Raw genomic sequence first — 14,976 nt, 5'->3', positions numbered from 1 at the left:
AGGAAGACTAATTTTGACGCAAAGCAGAGGACCACTCTGATCATTCCCTGGCCCACACCAGTAACAATTCTTAAAACTAAAGCAATCTCATGTTGAGGGCCCCAAAACACAAGCTTCACCGATAACTTAATCTGACGACCAACCTTAACTCTTGGGGCCCTCTCCATTCAGAAACACAGGTCAATACCCCTCACATGATGGGGGCTTATCTTTTCATCTCCCACCTTTTTCTCTCTACGCCAGAATTCTCATTTTTTTCCAATCTGTTTATTGCCATTTATATAGCATGACAATGCATCCTTCAAGGAAAATAGGACATCACCGATTCCAGAGAAACTAACAACTGGGCAACAACGGTACAATATTGTGACAGGATTGGTCGATTACTGCGCATTCTATTTGGTTGAATCAGAATTGGCTGAATTTTATTGGCCAAAATTGGCTGCAAATATATGGGTGGGGTGGAGGGAATCGTCAACCTAAATATAAGGGGTGGTTGGGCTGCTGGGGGGAGGGGTTTCCCCACCACGAACATATTTGCTGCCAAATAGACAGCAAAAACATTTTTGGGAAAAAAAAAAAGAAAAAAAACGAATCTACCAATTCGGAATTCGAGCAAATCAACTTATGATCTGAAGGGTCACAGTGACATGTCGAAGCATACATATCTTCACCCCCTTCCGCACCCCTCCCACAAACCAAGGCAGCAATGGTGGGGCCCAGCACAGGGGCAGAATAAGCCTTCCAATGTCTCGGGTCATAGCCCCGGTGTGGGTGTTCTATCAGACATCCATTCTCAATCTAGCACACATTCCAGTGAAGGTAGCCTCATATGTAATAAGGGGGGCATGTCATCAGAGTGAGCTAGCATCGCCTGTAGACGAGCACTCAAGGACTCATGTAATTTGTGGACTCCCAGAGTCCCCTTTTCATTGCTCTATGCCACATTGTGGTCTCTGCTGCACACCACTTTTTCATATCGCAGCACCACTGCAAATATTGTGGACCCTTACTGTGTTCCCGTGGCATGGCAATTATTTGCCAAAATACAGGACGGCTCCATTCTTTTGATCACATGTTTAACTTTTTTGGGTCGGGTGTAAACGCCCAACATGCACTCCACAAGTGTCCATTTACATCCAGGTTTCCCAGCTCCCTCCAATGTTCGTTTTATCTATCGCAAAACATGTCTTAGGTGTCTGGGCACGTCCAAAACATATGCAGTATGTCTGCCAGTTCATTACCGCACTATGGACAACCTGGCGGCACCCGCTTGTTAAATTTCACTAACCAAAGCACATCATAGGTCCGATATATGGGACATTCAACTGCACTGACCTATACCTATTGGTCTAACTACCGGCTTCACAAATACGAGAGCATCATCCCAATGTTTGCACAGCCCCGGTAAAGGCACCCATGGGCCACAAGTGATGCCGATTCTCCAGTATACTTAGTGGAAAAGTACAACAAGGCCATGTTAAAAATGCAGGATGAAATAGCCCCATTCAAAAACAAACTTGTGAGTAAACACCAACCATAAAAAAATGGGATACCCCTGATCTCGCCACTTTGAAGAAATAGAAAAGGCGGGTTGAACAAATCTGGTTGAAATATCCCAAAAACCCCTAACAAAGCGAACTGGAAGTTATTAGAGCAAGCCTATAAACACAGCATCATTTTGGCCAAAAATAACTCCAATGAAGAAATATCCAGGCCAGAAAACAATTCAAGGAAGCTCTTCGAGATTCTTAAATTCTGGGGAATCCCAATGCCCTGGCTCACCCAATGAAAAAGGATTGTGATGAGGTTCAACAGGCTTTTGCTAAAAAACTGAATGTGGCACACGATAAAATTAAACAAGATTTAGAGAGTGGTCCCAATACTCGGACACTGGCACCCCGCCTTCATCTCACCACCAGGAGCAATCTTAACGTTTAAACAGGTGTCTAATCAAGAAATGGTCTCAGTACTGGCTTCAATGCATCCTACATCTTGCCCAGAAAAAAAGTCATCTCTGCCAAGCTAGTGTCGGACAATAAAGGCACATTTAATCTGTTCTTTGTGAGTTTGGTTAACTCCTCCTTTGACCATAAGATGGTCCCAGAATTAAAGTTGTGTCCATCAGCCCACTGGCGAAGAAATCGGGGGTTGATCCTAAAGATGCAAAAAAACGTTAGACCCATTACCAATTTAAACTTCCTACTCAAGTCTTAGACAAAGTGGCTACTCGCCAATTTCAGACTCTCTGAGAAACTACATCAGTATAGTACCACAAGCAATCTGGGTTTAGAGCCCATCACAGTACACAGACAGCACTGTTAGACCTGCAGACTAACATGCTTGAATGCCTGCACAAGGGGAAAACTGGTCTCTTAGTCCTTCTCAATCTGTCGGCAGCATTCAGTCTGCTTGATCACGATAGTCTGCTATACTCCTTGAAAAGCCCAGGGAAATGCGCTCCCCAGACTGCCAGTTGGATTTAATCTTTTTTGTCTAATAGAAAATAAACTATGTGCTGGGAGAATGCCTCTTCTAAATCAGCTCCTATTACCTGCGGCGTTACTCAGGGGCACTGTATCTCACCAACTTTGTTTAATTTGTATATTAGACATCTCTGCAGTCTTTTAGAATCTCGGGGGGTGTGGGGAAGGGGTCTTTTTAACCAACTACGCAGACGACATACAGCTGGTCATGGAAATCAGTGGGAAAAACGAGGTTGACCCGAAAAATCTTACCACCATCTATGTGATTATTGAAAGGTGGGTGTCGGAAAATTGGCTCCGTCTCAACTGAGCGAAGACCGAACCTTTGTTATTCGGAAGTGCTCAGGTTAGATAGAGCAAGATTAGCGTCAGAGTACTCCTCTTAGTATTAAGAATTGTTTTGCAATGGCTGAGAAAGTGAAAACTTTGGGCGTACTCCTTGACACATCACGGAGTGTCAAAACTCAGTCCAACGACATATCCAGAAACTACCAATCTCACCTGAAACTGCTAAAGAACAGTAAACCTATTTCAGAGGCAAATTGTTAGTCGGTTGCACGAGCTAGAATACTCTCGCACCTAGACTATTGCAAAGTTTTGCTGATCCGGGCAAGTAAAAAATCCAAGCATAGACTCCAGACCCTCCAAAATGATGCAGTCCGCACTGCTAAAGGAATTCCATGACGCAAGCACATCATTGCCACTAGGCAATCACTGCATTGGCTTCCTGTCTGTGCTCAGATCTAGTTGAAGACTGCCTTGTTGGTACATAAATGCCTGTATGGTAAGGCTAAGTTTATTTAAAGACTGGCACTACCTTAAATGAGGCTAAACGTACCCCAAGTTATACAAATACGGGTCTGATAAACTCCTACAAGGCCAGAAGGGCCAGCGGATTGGGTAGAGCTTTTCCCCGTCTGGCTGCACACTACTGGAACTCCCTGCCAAGTACCCTACGCTTGGATTTCTTTTTTTTCCGAAGTTCCTTGAAAACTCTATTCATTACTCTCCCTATTCCTAGTGGTATTTCCTTCCTGCGAATAGGTGATGTTTCCTGTGAAGTCACCTTCTTATATGTTTGCCCCCTTGTGTTTGTGTGCCCCGATGCCTTCGGGTTCCCAGTGAGTTATAAATAAAAAAATGGGTGATCCTTTTACCAAAGTGGCCCCAGTCTTCTTTTTCTGCCATTTTAACGTCTGTCCTTTCTTGTTCCTTCCACTGACATCCAGGGTGGGAAATTCCTTTGTGTGATTTTGATCTTCGGTGGGAGTCCTGTGGACTCCCCGTCAGGCGCCAGAGTGTCTGTGAAGGCAGGAAGCAAAGGAGGGGAACAAAACTCTGCAGCCCCTTGTCTTCCAGCCTGACTGCTAGATCCAGTTCAAACTGGAAGGCTGGCTGTCCTGAAAGGATTGTCAACCCCTCCACCCCAATGGGCCCCCCAACCCCAAATTTTAAATGTTGCAATGCTGTTTGGTAGGCTGGGTTCCTGCATAAAAGTCCGATCGTGGAAGCTGAAGAGGTATGCTACCACTGGAACCAAAACCGAAGAGGAAGATCAAGAAACTGCAGCCGAGACAATTTCCAGCGACCAGGAGGCCTACTGTGAAACTGGAGCCTGATGTAGCCCTTCCTTCCAATCGACCTGGGGACTCTGAAAACGACAACCCCGAACCAGAGCCTGGTGAGACCCACTAGAGTCGAGAATAAATGCATTTTGAGCCATCCCACGCTGTGCTGTGACCTTACAGGCTGCAATGCCCCAATAGCCTGGGACCACGAACCATTGTGCGGTGCACGGTCTTCCGAATTCCAAATTTCGCTGAAACTTGTAGGCATCCTGCTGGATCTCCAAAGGCTGGATTCTAATCTGGAAGGTCCCCTAACCAGAGTGCTGGACCTTGCAAACAACGAGAATCCGACCAGCGATATTCTGTCTTCTTCTGTGCTCCTGAAAACCGGTGCCAAATCCACAGAGCTGCATCCAGCCGCAAGGACAACCTTGCCAGAGCCTTACCTGTGATCCTTTCAGCAAAAGTCCTTCCAGTGTCCCGTCTTGTGTCTCTTTAATGAAGGTATTCAACAACCAGGTTTTTGGCTGCAGATCCTTAAGTCTCCCTGCTGCAATATCTTGCAGGTACTTTGCAGGATTGGGAATGTACTTACCTTAAGCTTCTTGTGATTCCTTTATAGCTTTGGGGTGTTTTTTGTGATTGGGAGGCCTCTGGCCCAGTTCACCCAGGCCCACTGCTGGAATCCTCCTAGGGTGTCTTCTCTGAAGCCACTAGACCCTCAAATAACTCTAAAGGTAAAGTACTTAATTTGTCTAACAGTCTTCCTTAGGAACTCTGAATTTTACTGCTTGAGAACCTATTCTGACATGCCTGTTGGACCCTAGTGACCCCCCCCCCATTCTGCCACTGAGAACACTCATGCTCCAGGAATAAGGGAAAGACTTCTAAGGATTGGGCATTTTGCCTACAAAAGAGAATATGTGTTTTAAAATTACTTACTTGCTAAAGAAGCTAGTTGGTAATTACTCAAGAATGAACAGTTACAAAAGTTATTACTTACCTTAGAAATGTTCTGCCATTCTGAAAAGTATATGCACAATCTTTCCTTCCTTAGAAACTGTTCTGCCATTCTAACTCTGCAAGTCTTCTGTGCTGAGGTACTGTGTTGGCTGTGGTATTTACCTACCTTAAGCCTTTGTGATTTCTGTATAGGATTGGGGTGTTTTGTGATTGGAAGGCCACTCATCCAGTTCACCAAGGCCCACTGCAGACATCTCCTAGGGCGTCTTCTCTCAAGTTCTTGGAACCGCAACCAACTTTAAAGTGAAAAACGTACTTGTTTCAGCAGTCTTCCTCTGAAACTCTGACTTTGCCTACAACTGAACTCATCTCACCCTGCCTACGGCTGGCACCTAGACCACTAGGATCACTCTACTACGGAATGAACTCATGCTATAGATTGAGGGAAGGAATGCATAGGTAAAGGGTTCTGTCTTGAAAAGAACAAGTGTTAAAAAGTTACTTTCTTGTAAAAGAAGTTGGTTGGTAACTAACTCAGAGTGCACAGTTACACAAGTTCTTACAACTATTCTGAAAAGTATATATAAAGGTTAAGTTACTCACCTGTGAATTGGTTGTCCCTCTTCCCCCAAAGGTAATGCTGTTGGTTTCACTTTACTATTCCTGATAGGATAAATGTATGAGTGTCCCCAATTGGGTCTTGCTTCCCTCAACTTGCTTTTAGACTGTCCAGAATAAGTCTGCCTAAGGTTATACTTACCTTTAAGTTGCTGATTGCCCCTTTAAAAAAGTAAATATGTTTAACTTCACTAGTGTTAGCCCGTGTGACAGCCTAAAAAGAAGTTAAGATTTATTGCTTATCTCAATCCGTGTTCCACTGCTCTTAAAATGCAACTGTAATAGAATATTAGAACATTAGGTCTTACCTGCCTAGAATAGCTGTGTGCCATTCCTGAAAAGTGTTCCTTCACGTGTAGCTAGTCTGCCTGGTGCATACAAAATTTGTGTAAAATCGTTCTTGCTCATCTTAGTCTGTGTTCTACTGGGCTGAAAAGCAACTGTAACTGTATATTCCACCGAAAAGGTTTTACTCACGTAGTATAACTGTGCATTATCACAAAAGTAGTAGAGATATATGCTGTTCGTTGAATCTGTGCAACACTATTCAGGAAGGTATATTTGCAAGTTGGTTGACTATGTGATTTCATCATGGAGTGTCACTGCATAACTGCTAGGGTCTACTACCCTTGTATTACTGTAAAGTAATCTGAAAGCAAAGAATGGTTTTACTCCAAGAATAGGCGTGCCCTATACTAAATGTGCATTCAAAGGTCTTACCACCACCACCACTGTTAGGTGTTCTAAATAAAATCCGTGCATTTAAAGCATACTGTAGTGTTTTTCCAATTTGTTTATATGCTTTATGATAGTACTTACTTACCCAAGAATCTCTTGGTCGGCTTGTTTTTAAATGAAACCCTTTATTTTTACAATAGTGTCGGTGTTTCTTTGGACCATATGTATAATACAATGTATTTGTACTGAATCTACAGCCCTCTCTCTCTTCTAAGATAAGCCTGGCTGCTCTGTCTATGCTACCCTGAACTCAGGTGATACCACCTTATACTAGGAGTGGAGTCTTGAACTGTCTGTTGAATGGTTTTACTAAGCCCTTAGTTGGACTCCAGAAAAACTGTCTGTTAAGACGGATTTTTGAACTCTGTCCTGGAGGGGCAGAGGTTCAGAAGGCCAGCCTAGTTTCTTGGAACAGGGTAACCTCTGGATGAGCCAGACCAATCAGGGTAGCGATCGCGGCGGTCAAGACTAGGTCTCAAGAGGGGTGAGGGTGACTGAAAGCCCGCAATGAGCACACAAAGCAAGGACACTTACAAATTACTGCAAGCAGGTGTTATATTAAAACTATATGTACATTTATCACAAGGCCTTTGTAACATTGACCGTAGCGAGAAATCACAATAAAACTCAAGTAAACCAACACATACAAATCTAATACAATATATATACAAATACAAACGAGTCTAACGAGTTGGACGCACGAAATGTGTAGACCACCTAGATGGGGAGGAAAACAGGTAGTGCGAATAATAATTAGACCCAGTCCGCCTTCAGAGGCACCTAACTAAAAGGAAGTCCAAGCCCTACGAAGAGTGGAGCCTTGTGCTCAAAAGTACCTGCACACGCTGGTGCCAACGGGCAAAAGGGGAGTCTCTTCGAGGGAATCAGGCAGTTTAGTTCGATGAACAAATGAAGATGAACAGAGCTCCGCGACTCAAGCGCAGCCTCCACTGTGGGCAGAAGCAGAGCGCAAGTACGGAAAGGCGTGCTGTTAGACACAGCGGGGAGAAGCGATGGGCTACTGCAGGAGGGCGACCAGTTACTAGCGATGCTACTCACGGTCCCCGATGCAGGCAGACCCAGGCTTCTCCGCGTCAGTTTCCATGCTGGCAGGTTCAGATACGAGCAGGGGATGTCTCGGCGTCGTGTAGATTCCGCAGCAGCAGAAGTTGAGTTGAGGGTGTCCCAAACGCAGTGAACCCGCACAGTTTGTTACCACAGCAGGGCAACGGAGCAGCCGTGTGTATTTCAGCCAAATGTACACTACTCACTTCAGACCTGGGAATGCCAAGTGTACAAATCGTGTGAGAGTGACAAGGACTCGTAATACAACACAACCTGACAGCGGTTACAGAGCAAGACTCCTGGGTAGGCTGGTCAGTCTGCTGGATGGCCCAGAGACACTTCCGAAGGCTTACGTGCAGGAGATGGTGAAGATGCCGAGAATAGTTGTTCCCACTATTCCAAGGGTCGAAGTACCAGTACAGGCCTTCTCGTTCGATCAGAGGTAGAAAGGGTTTCACAAAGCGACAGCAGTGCAGAGGAGCAGTCCTTCAGCGGGTCACCAGCAATTCCTCGGTTCAGCCTCGTGGTTGCAGGATACTTGGCTCCTGTATTCCTTTGTTCGTGGGAACTCAGGAGATCGACATGGTAGTGGTGTTTCCAGCCCCCTCTTATCCACGGTTCCCTTTGCGCCAAAACGGAGGGGACCCAATGGGAGATCTGCTCGTAAAACACTCACACCATACGTGGACCTATCACGGACCACCGGGGTCCCAGGCATTCACACCACCCTAGACTCTCTGGCACCCAGGATGTGCCGCACCAGACATCCCAGCCCACATCCTGGAGGCACACACAAGGCCTGTAGAAGCCCGCGAAAGCATCTGTTTTTCGCAGGAAAGTACATGCCCAAATAAGGAAGGCCCCGGGTCGGCTCGACCTGGGGGAGGTGAAGGGGGCAAGACGGTCAGCGGACAGGACAAAGAGCCTTGTGGTCTGGCCATTTTGGGAGCCAGGCGACCATTTTGGGCTAAGCACGAGAAACGCGCTTAAACGGCAAAAGGAGCTCAAAAACACAAGAAACGATCGCTGCCACCAGTCCCGTCCGTGATTCACTTGCACCGTTCATTATCAATCCAAAGAGAGTATCTAGGGCCTGTAGAAGACTAGAGACCCAAGAGAGCAGTAACTTAGCTTACAGTGCCCTCTTGTGCCATGTTGCACGAAAGCTGCAACATGATAAAGAAACTATGGAAAACAACGTTTCCCGGTACTGACTGTTTTAAGGGCATGTCAGTTTCCCCGTAAGAATGGAGCGAAAGCCCAGAGGAGTGCGGCAGAAGGCTGCACTTCTCTGGCAAAGTCTAGATCCTGGTGAAAACAACAGCAAAAAGTTTAGGGGTTGCCACATGGAAGGAAAATTAACCACAATTAAGAAATCTTTCCTAACACTGTCCTAACAAGGGGTAACCAAAAGGAGTTGGGAGCAGCTTACCTTTAATCACTGAAAAGTGAACACAGGGGACTACCTAGGGCAGGATTTACAAATCCCAGCAATCCCACTGGTATCAGACACTCTGGACTTGTACAACATGTGTGACAAGTCAAAGAAACAGAGGGGAGAAAAATACACTAACGTAAATAACATGTTCTCTGGCTTGGGTCTGGCATGGATTCACAGGCTCATGAATATTCCCAGTCGTCATGCTGGGAATCCTCAGTAAAAGAAAAAACTGTTTCACCTTCACTTAAAAACTGTATTTCTATTCCAAACCAATCACTGTCCTCTGGGTCATACTGCCTCCATCCAATGACTATTCTCTCCCTAAGCCCCTCCTCAGTAGCGATCTTCAGATTTGGTAAGCACTTAATGTGGTGGATGACCAAGAAGCCGTAGAGGAATCAGGAGGGTTTGCATGTGAATTCATGCCAGACCGATGAAGGAGAACAATAGTTACAGGTATGCAACTTAAACATTCTCGAGCATGGGGTCTGGCATGGATTCACATGCTCATGAATAACGAATACACAGTTACACAACCACGGGAGGTGGCAAGGCTCAACAAAAGCAATTACACTTATCCCTGGAACAGACTCACCTTAAGCAAACCTGTTGCGTAGCACTGCTTGGCCAACTCTGGACTCCTCCCTGGCATCCCTGTCGACGCAGTAGAATTTTGTGAAGGTGTGTGTGGACCTCCTCGTAGCAGTTCTGCAGATGTCGAGCAGGGGCACACCAGAAAGGAACGCCGTTGTTGCAGCGATCGCTCTGGTGAAGTGGGCTCTCAGACCAAGTGATTGGTTAGACAACTGACGACCGTGCGTGATGCAAACGGAGAGGCACCTTCAAATGGAAGTCAGTCTTGGACAAGGCCTTCCCATGGTTTACAGGACCAAAGTTCACAAAACAGATGGGAAGTTTCAGTAAACTATTTGTGCGTGCCACGTAGAACTTCAGGGCACCAGCAACGTCCAGCGAGTGCAAGGCCCGTTCCGCTGGCGACAAAGGTTTAAAGAAAAAAACGGTAACACTAAAGGCTCGTAGAGGTGGAATTCCGACAGAACCTTTGGCATGAAAGAGGGGTGCGCATGCAGCAACACTCTGGACTAGTGGAAAGTCAGGTACGGTTGCTTGCAGGATAGGGCCTGTATCTCACCTACCCTTCTGGCAGAGGTGATGGCCACAAGGAAAACTGTTTTCCACGAGACAAACTTGACGGGGGCCTGGTGCATAGGCTTGAAGGGGGCCCCCCCGCATGAGCCTCGTCAGAAACACGTGGAGTTCCCACCCGGGCAAGAGCCTTCACCGGCGGGAAAGATCGGAAAAGTCCTCTGAGAAACTCTTGACGAGTTGGTGGGACCAAACTGAAGATCTTCCTGGGGAGCTAGTGTAGTGGGAGATAGCCGCCAGATGCACCTTGATGAGGCGTGTGCCAATCCGGCCTTGGCCAAGGATAGCAGGTATGGAAGAATCTGTGGGGCCGTGACCCTCAGAGGGGTAATCTAACCGGCACCACGTAGCGAGAAGCTTCCTCTTGGAAGATAGATGACAGCCGGGCCTTGATGAGAAACTCCCTGCAGTCTGCCGGCAACTCATACCCTAGAAACTCTAGGGCTGCAGGAGCCAAGCCCTCTGTGATCCTGGGTTGTGATGAAGGATTGCGCCTCCTTCTCTGGTAAGAAGATCTGGAAATGCTGGCAGCTTGACCAGAGGCGATGCAGACAGGCTGAGAAGGTCTGGATATCAAATCTGCCTCGGCCATGCCGGGGCGATAAGTATCATCTTGCATTGACACTGTGGGAGTGTGCTGACTCGTAGCTGGAGAGGGAATAGAGGAAACGCATACGAAAACAGTCCTTCCCCAAGGAAAGAACGCGTCCCCAGTCTCCTTGGTTGGTGGCATCTGCTTGCAAACTTCAGGCATTTGGAGTTTGCCGCCGTCGCAAATAAATCGATCTGGGGCATGCCCCACTTGAAGAGGCGGTACACCTGATCCCACAACCTCTTCCAGGAAGTTCTCACTCATGGCAGATGCCCAGTTCCCTGCCAAGGGAGCCTGCAATGGTGTTCCTGACTCCTGCAAGGTGAAGAGGAATGAGGAAAATCACCTGTCCCATGGCCCAGCACCCACAGTTCTGTGCTTCTTTGGAGAGCACCGGGGATCAAGTGCCGCCTTGTTCGCTGATGTAGAACATGGTGGTGGAGAGTCAGTGAAGATCCTTACCACCTTGCCCAGGGACGGAAGGACTTGAGGGCCCCAAACACTGCCCTTAGCTCCAGGATGTGGATATGAAGATCCTTCTCCTCCGGCAGCCACAGGTCTCTGGCGTGTAGACATACGGTGTGGGCTCCAGCCTTCCACAGAAGCGTCCGTGGTGTCAGTCTCCTGGCATGGGCGGGGTTTTGAAATCCTGTGCCATGGTCGATGTTTGGATGGTGGGGCATCTGCTCCATCACTCGACGGAACACGTCATTGAGAGAGAACTTGTCCGTGAAGTTTACGGACACCTATATCCAGCGAGCGTCCAGGAATTCCTGTAAGGGTCGCATTTGCAACCAGCAGAGCAGACTAGGGACATCATGCCCAGTAACAACTTGATGGTCCACACCATGGTCGACGACAGCCGTCGCACCTTTCCTTGAATGGCTGCTATCCTGTCCTCCGACGGCGACGCCAGGCAAGACAACGTATCGAGTCTGGCGCCTAGGAACAGCGCGTTCTGCAATGGCGTTAAGCAGGACTTTGACTAGTTGACGGAGAATCCCAGCTCCGTCAGTAACTGGACGGTCATCTCCTTGTGCCCATCGGCCATCTCCCTCGAGTGGGCGCGAATCAGCCAGTCGTCCAGGCACGGGTATATGTGTATTCCCTGTAGATGTAGATGGGCCACCACTCGCGCCAGGGATTTCGTGAACACCCTGGCGGCTGAACTAGCGTTATCGCTCCTTTTTGCAGCATGGAGCGCACCTCTTCCAGGAGCTGAGGGATGTGCTGCACCTGCCCAGGAACCAGGGGTTCCGCGGATACCTAAGTTGAAACTCCAGGGTACGTCCTTGGGCTCCAGCACCCATCTGTGAGTGATGATCTTTCTTCACTCGCTGACTAACCCAGTATGTCCCCCAACTCACTGGGATGCATGGGTGGGGACCAGACGTCCCGGTCGGTTCAGGCTTGCTTTGGCACCTGCGTCCTGCCTTGTAGACAACAGCGATGCCATCCTCGGCTACCGTAGTACTTGGAACGGCCCCTGTAGGCTTCCTGTGTGTGGGATCTGGAAGACGGTCGGTACGACGTGGAGAAACCTTCTGAAGACCTGCTCGACTTTCTCCTGGATGAGTGAAAAGACGAGCAGTGCTGCTGGAGAGGGCTGACGGAATGGGTCGTCTGTGTCCTAATGGCCTGGAGGGACTCATCAATGACCTTCCCAAACAGATGCGCTCCCGTCAAAGCACATGTCCAGCACCTTCGCTTGGACCTACTGATGACGGAAAATGGTGGATTTTATCCAACAATGGCAACAAAGGCCAACACTGTTCCCCATCTGCCGGAACCCCGTGTCAGCGACGTCCAATGGTACTGTGATGGTGTGATCCGATGCCACTTTCCCCATCCTGGATGAGAGCGATTGTCTCCATCTTAGTCGTGAATGAACTCCAATTTGACCCATCTTGTACCACAGCTCCCCGTCGTACCTGGCCAGGATCGCCAGTGCGTCGGATGCCGTGGTGTAAATCACATTCTTTCCCATAGCGTCCATCCTTTTCCCCCTCGCTGTATGGAGGGACTGAAGACTAAAAGGACGGGTTGGCCGACAGTTTTCTCACAGCCCCCGGTACCACCGAACCAGACAATGGTTGCTACCTCAGGCACTGGGGTGCAGAGTCCAGAACCCTATACTACTTCTCCAGCCTATCCAGCTTGGCTGGAGCCATGCAAGGGTTCTTCATGAGGGCCAAGCCCTCTTCCCAATCATCATTCAGAAAGGGCACCTGCATGATAGTTTTCCTCTTGACCTTGCACCTTTGATACAAGAAGCCCTCCTTCTGGTTTCCTCAGCACCAGATGGAAAAGCTTGGAGGCTCTGACGATCACGGGGTGGAAAGATCCCACTTCATTCACAGTCCGCTGTGACAATGTCCTCGTCATCATCCATCGTCGTGGCCGTATTAGTCTCTGTACCCGTGTCTTCGTCTGCTGGGGGAGACGGGACCCGACATGGAGGAGGATGAAACAGGGGCATCAGGTTACACTTCCTCCTCTTTGTTGGGAGACTTATCAGGGACCTCCATCAGGTACCGGAGCTGGAGGCATCCTCATCTGACACCAAGGTGTGTAGAGTCAACAGAATATCCAAGGAAATGTCCCTCGGCTGAGAAGGCAGACCAGGAACATTAGGCCCTGTGTGACTTCACCGCTGTCTTCCTCTTCAACGTCCTTGTGGACCGTGTGTAAGGACTCCTGATCCTCGTTGTCCGTGGACGCGACCTCCATAGTTTGGGTGACGGTCTGGGATGGCTGTTTTGGGGCACCCTCACCCTCCCCCCCCAACCCCCTTTTTATCCCATCTGAGGGTCTTGAACATGGGCCCGAGTCAGGTTTACGCCTTCTGGCGTGCCTGTAACTTTGCCAAATTCACTGCAGCTGTGTCGCGCCTAGGGGGTAGGGACACAATTGGCCATGGGAGCTACCATTGCAGGATCAGCACCCTTGGCAGTCATGGCAGTAGCAGTCAATGGGGTCGCTCACGAGGTCTTAGCCTGTGCGGTTGAATCTGCTTGGTTCTTTCTGCCTTTTTCTCCTCCATCTGCGGCTTCTCGGATTTATCACGTAGTTAAGCTGGGGTCGATGACTTGCTCTTTGAAGAGACGCTTGATGGTAGGCTGGCAATGGAGGCTGAAGGTGATGCCGATCGCATCCTATACTTTGGACTTGCGGCTCTTGGCCTTGTTTTGGGCCCTCATGGAGGAGGCACCCTCAAAAGACTTAGAAGACCGCTCCTCAGACAGCCATGACCCTGCTCGGAGCACAGGTAAGAGGCCTTGGCGTTAAACAATGCCACCAGCCTACTGTGCCTGTCCTTCATGGTTTTCATCGAAAACCTGAGGCAAATATCACGTTACCTCCTTGTGGTATGGGTGCAGGGATTAGAGGCATTGCAGGTGCTTGTCCTCCACAAACACATTCCGTATCCCGCGTTTGGTGCCAGGCCTGAAGAGAGACCTTCTCTCCTTCTCCTCCGTAATGGTCAGAGGGCGCAAAGTAGGGCCCAAAGGCCCTGTATAATCTTTGACGATGTTCGCCCTTGAGGGGCACGCAAGTTCAACCAACAATGGACTTCCGCTGTCGGCAGATAAAGAAGAGAACTTTTTCCGTCAAAAAGTACAAATAGCTCGGAGAGCAAACTCGAGGACTCCCAACAATTAAACGTGCAGTACAAATCTAAAGATGGCTGCCAGAGGAGGGGCTAAGGGAGAGGACCGTCAACGGATGGGGGCAGTATAACCCAGAAGACAGTGATTGGTTTAGAGGAGAAACAACAAGTTACTTACCCCTGGTAATGTTCTTTCGACTGGATGTTCCTCCAACGTATTCCTCATCTTTGACATGTAGTGTCCAGCTTCAGCAATTTTTCGGCAGAGGGCGCCCTGCGTCCAGTTGACGTCCCTCAAAGGCCCATTGCCTCAGTTCTGTTTTTCCCCTCCTCGTGTAGCAGCTATGCCTATAAAGCGGGCCGTACCAAGCCTTCTTGGACCGAAAGCTGTAATAGCATGGGAAATTCTACAGAGCAGTAGGTTGGGACGGCGAGAATGAATACGTTGGAGGAACATTGTCAAAAGAACATCATCAGGGGTAAGTAACTTGTTCTTCGAATGGATTGTGTCCTCCAACGTATTCCTCATCTTTGACAGACTCCCAAAGCAATATCCATGATTGGAGGAGGGTGAAGAAATAAGACATTTGTATTTAAAGGGCAGAGTAAATTACGGCCTTACCAAAAGCAACATCGTGAGCATGGGAAGTATCCAGGGAGTAATGCTTAGTAAACTGTGTATTGAAGATCATGTTGAAGGAGGGTCCTTGCCGGCCAATCTATAGCAT

General features: G+C 48.4%; 1 protein-coding gene across 5 annotated transcripts in view; it reads right to left on the bottom strand.

The window, feature by feature from the left end:
- Positions 1 to 14,976, bottom strand: part of PLEKHA1 (pleckstrin homology domain containing A1) — a 749,116-nt gene that overhangs the window by 190,024 nt on the left and 544,116 nt on the right. The gene's annotated exons all lie outside the window — the stretch shown is intronic.

This window comes from Ambystoma mexicanum, chromosome 8, assembly GCF_040938575.1.
Source record: "Ambystoma mexicanum isolate Mex_15411 chromosome 8, UKY_AmexF1_1, whole genome shotgun sequence".
NCBI lineage: Eukaryota > Metazoa > Chordata > Amphibia > Caudata > Ambystomatidae > Ambystoma > Ambystoma mexicanum.
The sequence above is the reverse complement of the archived record's forward strand: the minus strand, read 5'-3'. Positions and strand labels throughout refer to the sequence as shown.